General features: G+C 45.4%; 1 protein-coding gene across 1 annotated transcript in view; it reads left to right on the top strand.

Moving 5' to 3' along the window:
• Window positions 1–12,264, top strand: part of PPM1H (protein phosphatase, Mg2+/Mn2+ dependent, 1H) — a 295,323-nt gene that overhangs the window by 163,206 nt on the left and 119,853 nt on the right. The window lies entirely within an intron of this gene.

The raw sequence follows: 12,264 nt of genomic DNA on the forward strand, positions 1-12,264 counted from the left end.
ATTAAATGATTTAAAGGGTATAAAATGTTAAGCACAGTTTCTGGCATATAATAAATGCTCAAAAAGTGTTTTATTACTGTACCAATAACCATAATAATTATCATTAGTAATATTATCCCCAGGTGGAAAAAAAAAATAAAAACTAGGGTCCCCAATTTATTAATCCAAAAAGGAAAAAAAAAATAAGCTGAAAGTTGAGTCATGCAAGAAACTGCCTTTCCTTTTGTTCCTAAGCAAATAGCTGCAGATAAAAGGTTAAATATCTCCACTGGTAGCTACTCTGGGTTCTCCTTATCTTATGGAAAGTACTAATTTACTGAGCCCCAGATGAACAGATAATTGACTATTTCCCTACCTGTTGCTTTTCTCTTGTAACATGTGGGTTACCATACCCTCCCTCTTTCCCCTCCAGCCCACTTTTCCCCTTTAAATGTTGAAGCCCTCTAATTCGTCTTTGGAGAAAGGCACCGACCACAGACTGTTTCTGTGATTCCATGTTTTTCTCTCCCAGGCATTCCTTAACGTTGGCAAAATGAACTTTTAAATCAATTGAGACGTGTCTTGGATACTTTTTGGTTTACACCCATCAACAGTCCCTCAGGGTTTCCCATGGAGCTGTTAGAAACAGCTGTTCAGTATGGTACTTTCAATGCCATGCTTTTCACAAGTTGCCTTTGCCCATACAGGACATTGAATGAATGTCAGAAGACCAACAAACCAATCTTCATATTGTTTTCTGGAATGGATACTTAATTATTTAGCTTATGAGCAGGCTCTCAAACAGGCTAATTTTGTTCAGGCCACAAGGCTGGTTTTGTTGGTGACTGGGCAACTGTGCCCTTTCTCCCTCTGCGTGAGGACCGGTTGCTCACACACAGGCCACCTGTACATGTCACAGCTATCAGGATTCTGCCGCTTAAAAGGGTAAAGCGGTATTCTGCTTTACCCTTTTAAGGGTGGACTCTGCAGACAACTTCCTTACCCCAAGTGGTGCAGGTTTGTGGGTCAGAGCCTCTCAGGGCTAGTGGTACCACACCAGGAAGAGCTAGACTAGCCCACTGTTCTTTCTGCAGTAGGTACATAATTACATGATGCTGAAGTATTCATTACTGTTTTAGTGCATTGCCAGCAAGCAGTCTTCTGGTTGACCCAACATTTCTGCAAGAACTCTCAGGATTAGCACATTGGGAATGTGCTTGGAAGAGAGACGTTCCTAACATATCTGTGTATAATGTGTGTAGTATAGGTGACTGAATATATACAATAAGCTGTGCAAAACAAACATGTCTCAGGTTAGGCCTAGAAGAAATCAGGTAAAGGGCTTAAAAAGCCAGGCAAACCGCAGCTGTCTTGTCTTTTATCATTTGGTATTTCACAGGATTTGTGCCTATCTATACTTAGCTTCAGGGATGTGCTGATTTCTTCCACCAGTGTTCTTTGTTCCACCCCCTCTAAAAAGTCTCCACCCATCCTCTGTGACCCCACATATCTGTATTTGCTCCCTTCCCCCGGCTTCTTACCTGCCTGCAAACATACTCAAAGTTCTCTCATTTTGCACAAGCTTCCCCTTACCCCTGTGTCTTCCTCCTTTTTTTTTTCTTTCAAGACAGAGTCTCGCTCTGTTGCCCAGTCTCAAGTGCAATGGCCTGATCTTGGCTCACTGCAACCTCTGCCTCCCAGGTTCAAGTGATTCTCCTGCCTCGGCCTCCTGAGTTGCTGGGATTACAGGCACCTGCCACCAGGCCTGGCTAATTTTTTTGTATTTTTAGTAGAGACAGAGTTTCACTATGTTGGCCAGGTTGGTCTTGAACTCCTGACCTCGTGATCTGCCCGCTTCGGTCTCCCAAAGTGCTACGATTACAGGCGTGTCTTCCTCTTAACTTGGTTCTCTTCACATCCAGGATCGTCCCTCAGAGCATGCATTCCCTGGCTGCATTTCCCCCTTGTGACAGCCTTGATTCTGTCCCAGTGTGCTCCCCCACCTCCCTGCCCTGCGGTGTGGTGGAGCTGACTAGCTGCCCTCCTGCTACCTTGTCCTTTCTCCTGGGCACAGGGAACAACCTTCCTCAGCCTTCGGTGTATTGCAGGCATAGCTTAGCTACATGGCTCAGTTTCAACCACGGGAGTGTGAGCAGAGTGATACGTGACCCTCGAAAACCTCGTACATACTGTTGTCTTGAACTGTTATGTTCCCGGGAAAAGTTAAGTTGAAGTCCTAACCCCCAGCACCTGTGAAAGGGACCTCACTTGGAAATGGGACCTTTGTAGATATAATTAAGATGAGACCAAACTGGAGTAGGGCGGACCCTAAATCCAGCGACGACTTAAGAAGGGCATGTGTAGACAGACACAGGGAAGATGACCAGTGAAAATGGAGGAAATGGAGGTAGAGACTGGGGTTAAGAAGACACAAGTCAAGGAACACCAAGGATTTCCTGGAATCACCAGGAGCTGGGAAGAGGCCAGGAAGGAGTCTGCAGAGCCTTCAGAAGGAGCATGGCCCTACAATTTTTATTTCAGGCTTCCAGACTCCAGAACTGTGAGAGAAGTCATTTTCTATTGTTTTAAACTGCCAACTTTGTTGTGACTCATATTACACGAATCCTAGGAGACTGCCATACACACCAGCCTCACTTTTCTCCAGATTAGAAGTTGACAAATCAGGATGGCTTTGGAAGTGCATGCTGAAGCTGGCAGAATACCCCTGTGACTACGCCCAAGCCAATCAGACCTTGTATTTCATGTGCGAAATGAACATACACTGTATGAAGCCATGAGATATTTAGGATTATCTGTTATAGCAACTAATATTACCCTATCAAAAACACCCACTTACAGAGGGGTTAAAGGCAGCTATCATAAATACACACCAACTCTTTTTGAAACAATCTCTCTGCTCAGCTTCCAGGATTTCCTCTCCCCCTCCCTCCCCTTCACTGGTGGAACCTCTTCACATCTGCCAGTGACATGCAGGCTGCCTCAGGGTTTGTCTTCAGCCAGCTTCTCCACGTCCCTCCTGAGCCATCTTACGCACCTTCAGCATCCATTTACATCCCAGTGTTGCCCAAGTACAGAAGCCCAAGCCGCACTTCCCTCCCACACGCCAGGCCCCATGACCTCCCTTCCTCCAGTCATCTCTCCCCTCTTGTCAGCCTCCCACCTTTCTGCAAAGCATCAGGGGCTTTCCATGAGGCACGTGGGCAGGGCTCGACTTGAACTTCCCTCACACTTGATCATTCTGCTTCCCCCACAACTCAAACCAACTTAGCAAGCCTATTGCTTGGCTGGTGGAGTCACTGCTTTTCAGGTATTTATTGGGCAGGGTGGCCATGAACTTGAACTTGCTGCCTTTTGGTATTTCTGAAAGATTCTGTTGAGAGGAACAGTATTTAGGGAGGATTTCTATTCCTCGCACCCTTCTAGAAATTCTCAAATCTATCCCTGGATGAAGCCTGAAGCTCACACTTGTGGTCCTGCTCAATGGTTTCCTAAATGGCTTGCTTAGGCCACGTGCCTCCGTTGGAGAAGGTTGCAAGAAACAGCTGTGTGAAATGTGCTGTGGCATTCACTGAAGGACCCTGCTGAAGAGCTTGCTCATTCTATCGCACAGCCTCCTCTCTTCTCAGGACCACAGAGGACGTTTCTCTTGTATGCAATTTAGGAAAAGACCAGGGACTGAGAGCAGGGTAATTTTTTTTGTTTGTTTCTGTGGCTTTTTAAAATTCGTTTTGGGCCCTGAGTTGTGTAGACTGATCCTGGTTTGTATCTGTGTAGTCTGTTCGGAAGCATTTGTGACCCACTTCTAATAAGCACAAGGGCCTTACAGTACATGTTCTTTGTATTAACTTAATTCCTACCTTCCTCTGATCTTTCTAGTTTTATCTTCCATGTATATTTTTATTTTACTTTGTGTGTGTTTATGTAATCACCCTTTCAATCAAGGGTAAAGGTAAAGTATGGATAAATAAGATGTCCTGCAAATCTCATACTTAAGATGCCCAGAACTAGCATAGTTTTCTTTTCCCCAATAGAGCCCTCTCTCCGGTGTTCTTAGGCCACTAAGTGCCTAAACTTAAACCAAAAACCTAGGATAATTTACCCTGACCTGCATTCCCCCTCCCCACCGCTTCTGTCATCAATCCCTGTTAATCACCAGCTGCATCTTTTTTAGACTCCATATAGGAGTCTCACCTGGGCCCCTTACAGGGCTGGCCACTGCATTGGCACCCATCTGGCAGTCCCCAAGATTACTACAATGTGGGGTGGCCACACCACTTCCCTGTTGAAAGCCCTTCGGTGACATATCTTCAGACTAAAGTCCAGATTCTACCCTCACCTGTCACTTCTTATCCTCACACCCTGAGCTCTGGCAATGTCAGACCAGGTACTCACATCTCCGAGAACTAAGTTGTTCCTGCCCTTTGTCTTGATAACATGCTTCCCTCCTCCTCTGTCAAGAACAGCCCTGGGATATCTTCTAGAAGCTTCAGCTTCAGCATCACTTCTTCCTTGAGGTTTTCCTTGACTCCTCCATCCCATCCCAGGCAGACACCTGTTCACTGATGCCTGTCTGTGTGCCAGGGGCCCAAGGGTCTCCCCTCTATCCTTTTGCTTCACTTTTCACACTGTAGTATAACTGGGTGTCTCTCTCTCTTCCCTAATAGGCCAGAGCTCATTTGTGGTAGGAATCAAATCTTACCTTTGTATTCTCTCAAAGCTCTTCTAGAAGGAGGCTCAACTCTGCTTAGGCACTTCAAAAACTGATTATGTCTAGTATTGTTGTTTGAAAAGCCCATGGCAGTGTTGCTACCATTGCAGGCTTTTCCGTATGCTTTAAAGACAAGTAGGTACAGTCAGTCGAGGGAGGACACCATTAACAGTGGGTGCACAGGGACCTCGCAGATGAGTGACAGAGATGGCTTCTTTTGAGGAAACACACTCTCCTTATGCCCAGCACATAGAGGCACCTAGCAAACATGGCCTCCACCCCATTGTGCCCGGCTCCCAGTCCATCCTCACACATCAGTTCTGATTCCAGGTGACATCTGGTGGGCATCATTTCTCTTTTTTGCCATTCACTGCTGCTGTTCATGTACTGTCACACACCTCACTGAACTTCAGCAACAAGCTCTGGTTCCCTCTCTCAGCTCTGTCCTGTACCAGTCTAGTTTCCACACACAACAGGGATAACCTTTGTAAAAGATAAGCCCTCCTCTCAAAGCCCTTCAGAGGTGACTATTGAGCTCATCTGAACTTTTCTGATGACCTGCAAGGTCCTTCTAACTGGCCCCAGCCCATCCCTCGAGCCTCCCCTGAGCCTGTCCTTTTCCTCACTGAGCGGCACGCATGGCTTTGTCTAGCTCCTCACACAGGCCGAGCATCTGCCACCATTCAGCCTTCACACATGCAGTTGCTTCTACCTGAACTGCTCTCCCTCCATCCTTCTCCATGAGCTCCCCGTGCCAGTCCTTTCAGCCTCAGTCTCGCTGTCCCCTCCTGGACCTCCCTGAGGCATCTCCCACCTTCACAGATGGATCACGGCTCCTCCCTATATTGTGAGTTCTGTGCAGCAGAAACTGCCCTCTCTGCTTCCCCATCTGATCCCAGTCCCTAGCACAGTGCCTGGCACAAGATAGGAGGTGCTCAAGGAGTAAATGCAATGCTGAAAGAAGAAAAACAGAAGGGGAGAGGAGGAAAGGTCTTGGAAGTTCTCATTTGATTGGTAAAAGTGTGGTGTTACGGGGGTTCCTGTTACACTCAAGGTCACATGGATTTAATTTGAGACCTTTTTATAGTTAAAAATGTCAAGCTCCTTTGGAGGCTGAGCTTCCCATATGCACAGAATGTTTTTACTCAGTGTAGCTGTTACCCAACATTTGAGACAGATTTGCTGCAGCCTGGTGGTTTGGCTCTGTCTAGTGTTTGCAGCCATGATCTCCACTCGCTAATTTAGGGCATACCTAGATTTCCAGCACACATTTCTCCCTCCCGGCAATGTAGGACATAAGCCAGGGGACATTGGTGTCCCTAGACGGTGCCTCCACATCCTGGCTCCAGAGTCTGTGGTCTCTCTGGGTGCAGTCTGTCTTCTGGGTCACTCCCATTTGTTCTCATTTCACTATTTTTGTCCCTGGCAATTGTCCGGACGGAAATTCACCAGAGTTCAACATTTTCAGCATTATTGGATCTGACAAAGGAGAGGAGCAAAAGGATGGTCCCCCCAGCATGGAGCAGAAACCAGTGCAGACAAAGAAAAGGCAGCAGCTGGATCAAGGCAGGAATCCAGGACTGAGAAGCACAGTGACCTTCACTGGAGGGGGCAAAATGCATCGGGAGTGTTCTTCTATCTTAGGACGTTGGCTCTCTCCAAGCTCACCCCACATGTTCAAAAGCAACCAGGAGTGGAGGTGAGAATTAATAGTCCACCATGAGTGGTAGCAAGCACGGCATATGGAATAACAAACCTCTCAGATTTAGATCTGGCCAAACCACCAGCCTCTCAAGATTTTGGTTGCTTCACCCCTAAAATGAAATGATTGAAGATTTCTAAGCTCAACAATTTCTGTGAAGAAATGTCATTTACCACATCTCTGCATTATGCGCCTCTAGTAAATGTTTAATGATCTGCAATAAGTTTGAGAGTCACATTAGTGATTTCAACTTTCTGTATTTGACAAGTATTCTAATTACTCACTAAGTGAGGAAGAGCTGAGGAAGAAATGAGCTGAGGACTGGCAAGAGGTTGTAGCAATTTGTGTTGTACTTGGACCTGCTTTGTCAAGTTGTGAACAGTTAGTCTCACAGCTGAAAAGCAACTGCTGCATGCAAAGCAGGTGATCTGAAATCAGGACCACTGCTCCTGATGCCCGCTTCCACTCGTGCACAATTACCCTATCTGGATTTGGTGCTCAGCCCTGACAGGTGCTGGCTGATGATCTTCATGGCATGGTGTGTGGTAGACGGCTGTGGTTTATAGAGGGGAGGAAGCCGAGGCTTGGAGAGGCCTAACAGCCAGTCCAGGGTTACAGGGGACAAGTGAGAAGGCCAGCACTCAACCTTGCCTGATTCCACCCAAACTGCCTGATTCCACCCAAACATCCCAATGTGGGCAGGCAGGAGATGACCTTGGATGGACTCACAGACCTGAAAAGACCATTTGGTTGATCTGGGCGGCAGCACATATTGGGAACCAGGTAAATCTGCTTTTCAGTCCCTGCTTGGGGACTTCAGGACCATCACTTAAAAACCCTTCTTGCAAAGTAAGAGTAATATCTGCCTCCTTGGGTTGTTGAAGAGAACTTAGACACAGTACCTGCTACTTGGCAGGTGCTTTGAAAAAAAAAAATAGTTTCTTTCCCTTCAATTAGAGGAAGGATTAAATCGTGCAGAGTTCTTCAGGTGCAAAGACATTTCAGCCTCCTCCAGGTTTCTGCCAGCCCCTCCGTTCTTGGTCGTCAATGTGGTGTTCTTTATTTCTTAACCGATATGGCCCCTGTTTTAAGCTTATTTCATCACATGTTCCTTTGTCATGCTAGATCCCTATTAATTTCAGTAGGGATGGCTCCAGGTTCAAGAAGCTGAAGAAGAGACCCAAAGCCAACAAGCAAGACACATGATTTTAGTATGGGGAACTTACACAGGAACAGCCCAGTGGTGGCAGTCTGGACAGAGCTGCACCTGCTTGTAAAAAGGACACAGTTTGAGGCTGGGAGCGGTGGCTCACGCCTGTAATCTCAGCACTTTGGGGGGCTGAGGCGGGTGGATCACGAGGTCAGGAGATCGAGACCATCCTGGCTAACACGGTGAAACCCCATCTCTACTGAAAATGCAAAAAATTAGCCAGGCGTGGTGGCGGGCGCCTGTAGTCCCAGTTACTTGGGAGGCTGAGGCAGGAGAATGGCATGAAACCGGGAGGCGGAGGTTGCAGTGAGCTGAGATCACGCCACTGCACTCCAGCCTGGGCAACAGAGCAAGACTCCATCTCAAAAAAAAAAAAAAAGGACACAGTTTGTATAGCATCTTCACTTAGCATCCTCCCCCTAGCACCCTCCACGTGGCAACCGTCATTTCTTGAGTTAACTGCTGTCAGGTATGTCTTCTATGAGGCTCATTCTCGGGGTATACGTAAGTTACTGCTGTCAGGCACATCTACCATGCCTGCTGTCAGGCGCATTCTGAGCCTCCAACAGAGTCTGCAATTGAATGAAAATCCAAGCCTTGGAAGAAGGTGAGCTTCTGAAGTTTCCTGTCCTGCTCTGTGGCTTTCTGAGCACAGTGCTGCTCCTTGGCTATCCAGAATTCCCAGAGGAAGGTCAGGAAAGCCTTTGCTGAGGCCTCTGATGTTCATCTGGCCAGGCACTGCTGCAGACTCCATGGCAGTGAGCCCCCTCTGGACAAGCACACATCAGGTGTGGTCACCACAGGGTCTGATCACAGAGCTTTGTGCACACTCACCTGACTACCTGTGCAAGACAGAAACCTCGCTAAGGAACTCCTAAGATGGGCCACACATAGTTAGGGGTTCACCTGAAGGCAAACTTGGGGCTTGGCAGATTCTCTAAAACAGTGACTCCCAAGTTGTTGGCACATAGCAGGGCGATGCTACCGAGAAAGGAACTGCAGACGGGGCACTAACTGGGCCTGTGCTGGGAGACCTTCTGCCTGGCTGTGGGTCTCTGGGCTCAGGCCACAGACAACAGGTCCCGAGAGTGGGAAGAGCCGCTGCTGGGAGCCACGTCCATTTCCCTCACACCAGTCTGCAGAGGTCAGTCTTCATGTCTAAGCCTTCCAGCTGCTTGCTGTGTCATTCCCCATGGGTAAAATTAAGGCGGATCATGCCCATGAGTGCTGTGGCCTAGAATGAGTCTCACCGCAGCCTATTTATTACACTAAGCCAGCCTGCTCCCCGTGTGGACTCCCTAAACTCTCGCAAAATGCTCCTGTAAATGGGTATGTTGTATAGAGATTCTCAGTACCCTTCTGCATCCCTTTTTGATGGGGAAATGAGGGGCTGTAAGGTTGGGGCGATGGGAAGCACTAAACAGGCCTGTCTCTGCCTGGTGTTTTGTGGTAGAGATCTCTACCTTAGTAAAAAACATAGACCAATTTTAGCAGGAAAATTCAAGGATGTGTTACGTGGGTTTTGCTGTAGATATATGTCATGTTTCTTGTAGAAAATACAAACAGGCAAAAAGGAAAAATTGCCTGTAATCTCCTCCCCTCCCCAACCACTGTTACCAATTACGAGTAAGTCTTTCCAGCCTTTTTTCATACATAATCCCACTTTCCCCCTAGGGAAATTACACTCTGCATACAGGTTTAAAACAGCTTTGCCCCTTCCTCCTCAAACACAGAGTAATGGGAAATAATCTAAACATTTCTTAATGCTTCCAAATAATGGATATGAACTTCCAATCCCTTGTTCCTCCATAACTGTGGTGTCCTTAGGACCTTACTTTATAGTATTAATATTTTTTGTTGGCTGTAGTCTTCTTTGAGATTACGGTTTTTTATTTAGTTTTTTTCTAACGCTTCCTGTGTTGTGGGTTTGTTATCTCTTGCTGTTGTCAGTGAGTCTGCATGAAACAGAATTCCTTCTCCTTTCTGGATTAGTCCTTATCTTTTTTGACTTGAAAATCATGTAGGCCCTGGTGTTTGCACTGTACGTAAACTGAAAGTAAACAACATCCAAGTTAGGGACAGAAGATGACAAGTACTTAAGGTTTTTCCTAGAGCAGAGTATGACTGATGTGTGGTTAGAATGTAGTCTTCAACCTGGGACTCCGTGCTTACCCTTCAGAGCTAGTCTAGGTCATTTGGTCATTTTCTTACCTTTTATAGGAAAAGTTATTTTTCTTTAGTCATTCTGGGAATTGGCCTAACCACCACAGCATTTCATGGAGAAAAGAAATTCTCTTAGCTGTCAGATAATTCCTGTCTAGGTGACACCTCTCTTGGGTTAGATGCTGCTTTTTTTTCCTCCACAGTTTGAAGGTTTAAATAGAATGTAGCCAGTGTGGAGAGTGGGATGATTGCAATTATGGAGGCAGAAAAATAAGAAGTTTGAAGTTCAGGTGAAGCACATGTCCCGTCACCAAGATAAAACAAACAGTGACTCAGTCAAGAATCTGAGTTTTGGCTTAATTTCTCATGCATGTGCATTGTAGGTCATCTTTGAATTTATTTGACTTGTGAAAACAATTTTAACTACAAATAAACACACAAGCAGTATAAATACAGAAACCCCACACAGGCAGGGACCTCCCTTTGGTGAGAACGCTATAGGCATAGATGAATCATGCTGAGATAGTTTGCATCTGTGAGATTCATGTGAACTTTGAGGCCACCAGCCCTCAAGGCAAAAATAAATACCCTTCAAAGACTTTGTAGCTTCCAAGAATTATTCATGTGGAAACCAAATGAAGATGTTGATTTCCAAGAAAGAGATCTCACAACTACAGTGGATGACTGAGTGATTCCAGCCAAACACAAGAAAGTGTTAACTTTTTAAATCTATTATTGAAGTAATGTAATTGCAATTATGGTACATTACTTTAGGATTCTGGGGTAGTTTTAAGCACTTAGCTTTAAGCACTCCAGTTTAGCCTTTTGAACAGCAAATTCATGTTTCAAATTACAATGAATGTCTCTATTAATGCGCTTTCTAATTCCTTCTAAACCTCACTCCTAAATTGCACCAGACTGGAGCCATAGAGGGTTGCATGTGGGAAGCCTCCATCTGCTTTTCTCCTTTGAGAGGTGGTTGTGAATGAGACCAGCCAATGGGAATAAGATAATAATTGTGTTCTAAGAGCCTCTTGTTCTGTGGAGTGTGTGACTTACTGACTGATGCTAAACATTTGAAATTGTAAATTTGAATAAGTCCATAGAAATTGGGACACAGAAACATGGGTCTTAAAGGATAATGCTTCTTGCAAGTGTTTTCTGAAGTGGTGTTATGGTAGGAAGTGCCTCTCAATAATGTATTGTAAAGACAACCTTACACTTGAAACTTGCCCCCAGAAAAAACACTTGAAAATAGTAGATCAAGGATGACAAATTTCTGGCGAATTTACTAGAGTGTGTTTTCTTCCAGTGAATTTATCTCTTCATTGATTTTATTCATTCCTATGAAATATCTAACGGGGAACTGGTCTATTTTCATTTTACAGTTTGAGAAAGAAGTTAAACCCTAAGTAACTGTAATAGTTTCTCTAGAACTTCAGATATTTTTTATGCACCTGAAGATTTTTTTTCAGCCTTACTAGGCCATGGTATAAATATTTCTCCTATTTCTTGTGTTGAAATGGGAGGTATCTCTTTTCTTTCAGGAAGCTGAGTTTCCACTTTTGGCATAATTAATCCCAGCAAAAACAGGAAAGTTTATCTATCAAAAATTACACTCCTGATTTTATCCATGATGTTCTACCTCCTTTCTTGTTCCCTACTGTCTACACTCATAATTCAGATTCATAACCCAGCCCTATGAGAGCATGAGGGACTATGGGGATAAAAGCCACCGCACTGAGGCTTCTCACAAGGACCAAACAGTGCCTCTCAGTGCCTCTTTGGCCATGGGTCTCTGTCTGCAGAGTCTCACCATTGGGGGTGCCATTTTCTGGTCGTCCACCCTTTCCCCAACCTCATTTTCCAACTGGACCAGTCATACCATTGAATGCCCCTTGTGAACTCTGGAAGGAGGGTTTTCCCCTTTGAGCCTGTGGAGATGCTGTCTTTGGCTCTGGTTAAATCTTTGCTGACATCACAGGTGCCTCTCAAGTCAGCTTACATAGGTCCAGCTGGTTCCTGCTTTGATATCCTGCTTTCTCTCTCCCTGTCATCTCTGCAGCTTGCTGTAGAGGCTGCTCCGCCAGTTCTTTAGCCTTTCATGTGCCGTCATCTTTGTCCATTCAATTGGCTCCTCTGAGATTCAGCGCCCTCCTTCTTTTCCCCTCCCCTACTTTTTCCTTGTATTTCTCAGTAAGTACTCTTCATCTTTTCAGGACCACATTCCCAAATGTCACCAGCTCACCTGAGTCTCAGTATTCCTGGCCTGGGCCACCTCTTTGTGGATGATGACTCTCCTCCCTCAGAAAATTATTTTGTGTATTTATAAATATACAAAATATGTTCATGTACATGTTTCCTTCATGAAACATTTGTTTTAAAAAACTGATTACATATGCAGTATATGTTACTTACGTACTTTTTTTTTTTTTTTTTTTGGCTGAGCACAGGGGACTTTATTAATGGTAGACGACAAGG

This window comes from Colobus angolensis, unplaced genomic scaffold (assembly GCF_000951035.1).
Source record: "Colobus angolensis palliatus isolate OR3802 unplaced genomic scaffold, Cang.pa_1.0 Scaffold67, whole genome shotgun sequence".
Classification (NCBI taxonomy): domain Eukaryota; kingdom Metazoa; phylum Chordata; class Mammalia; order Primates; family Cercopithecidae; genus Colobus; species Colobus angolensis.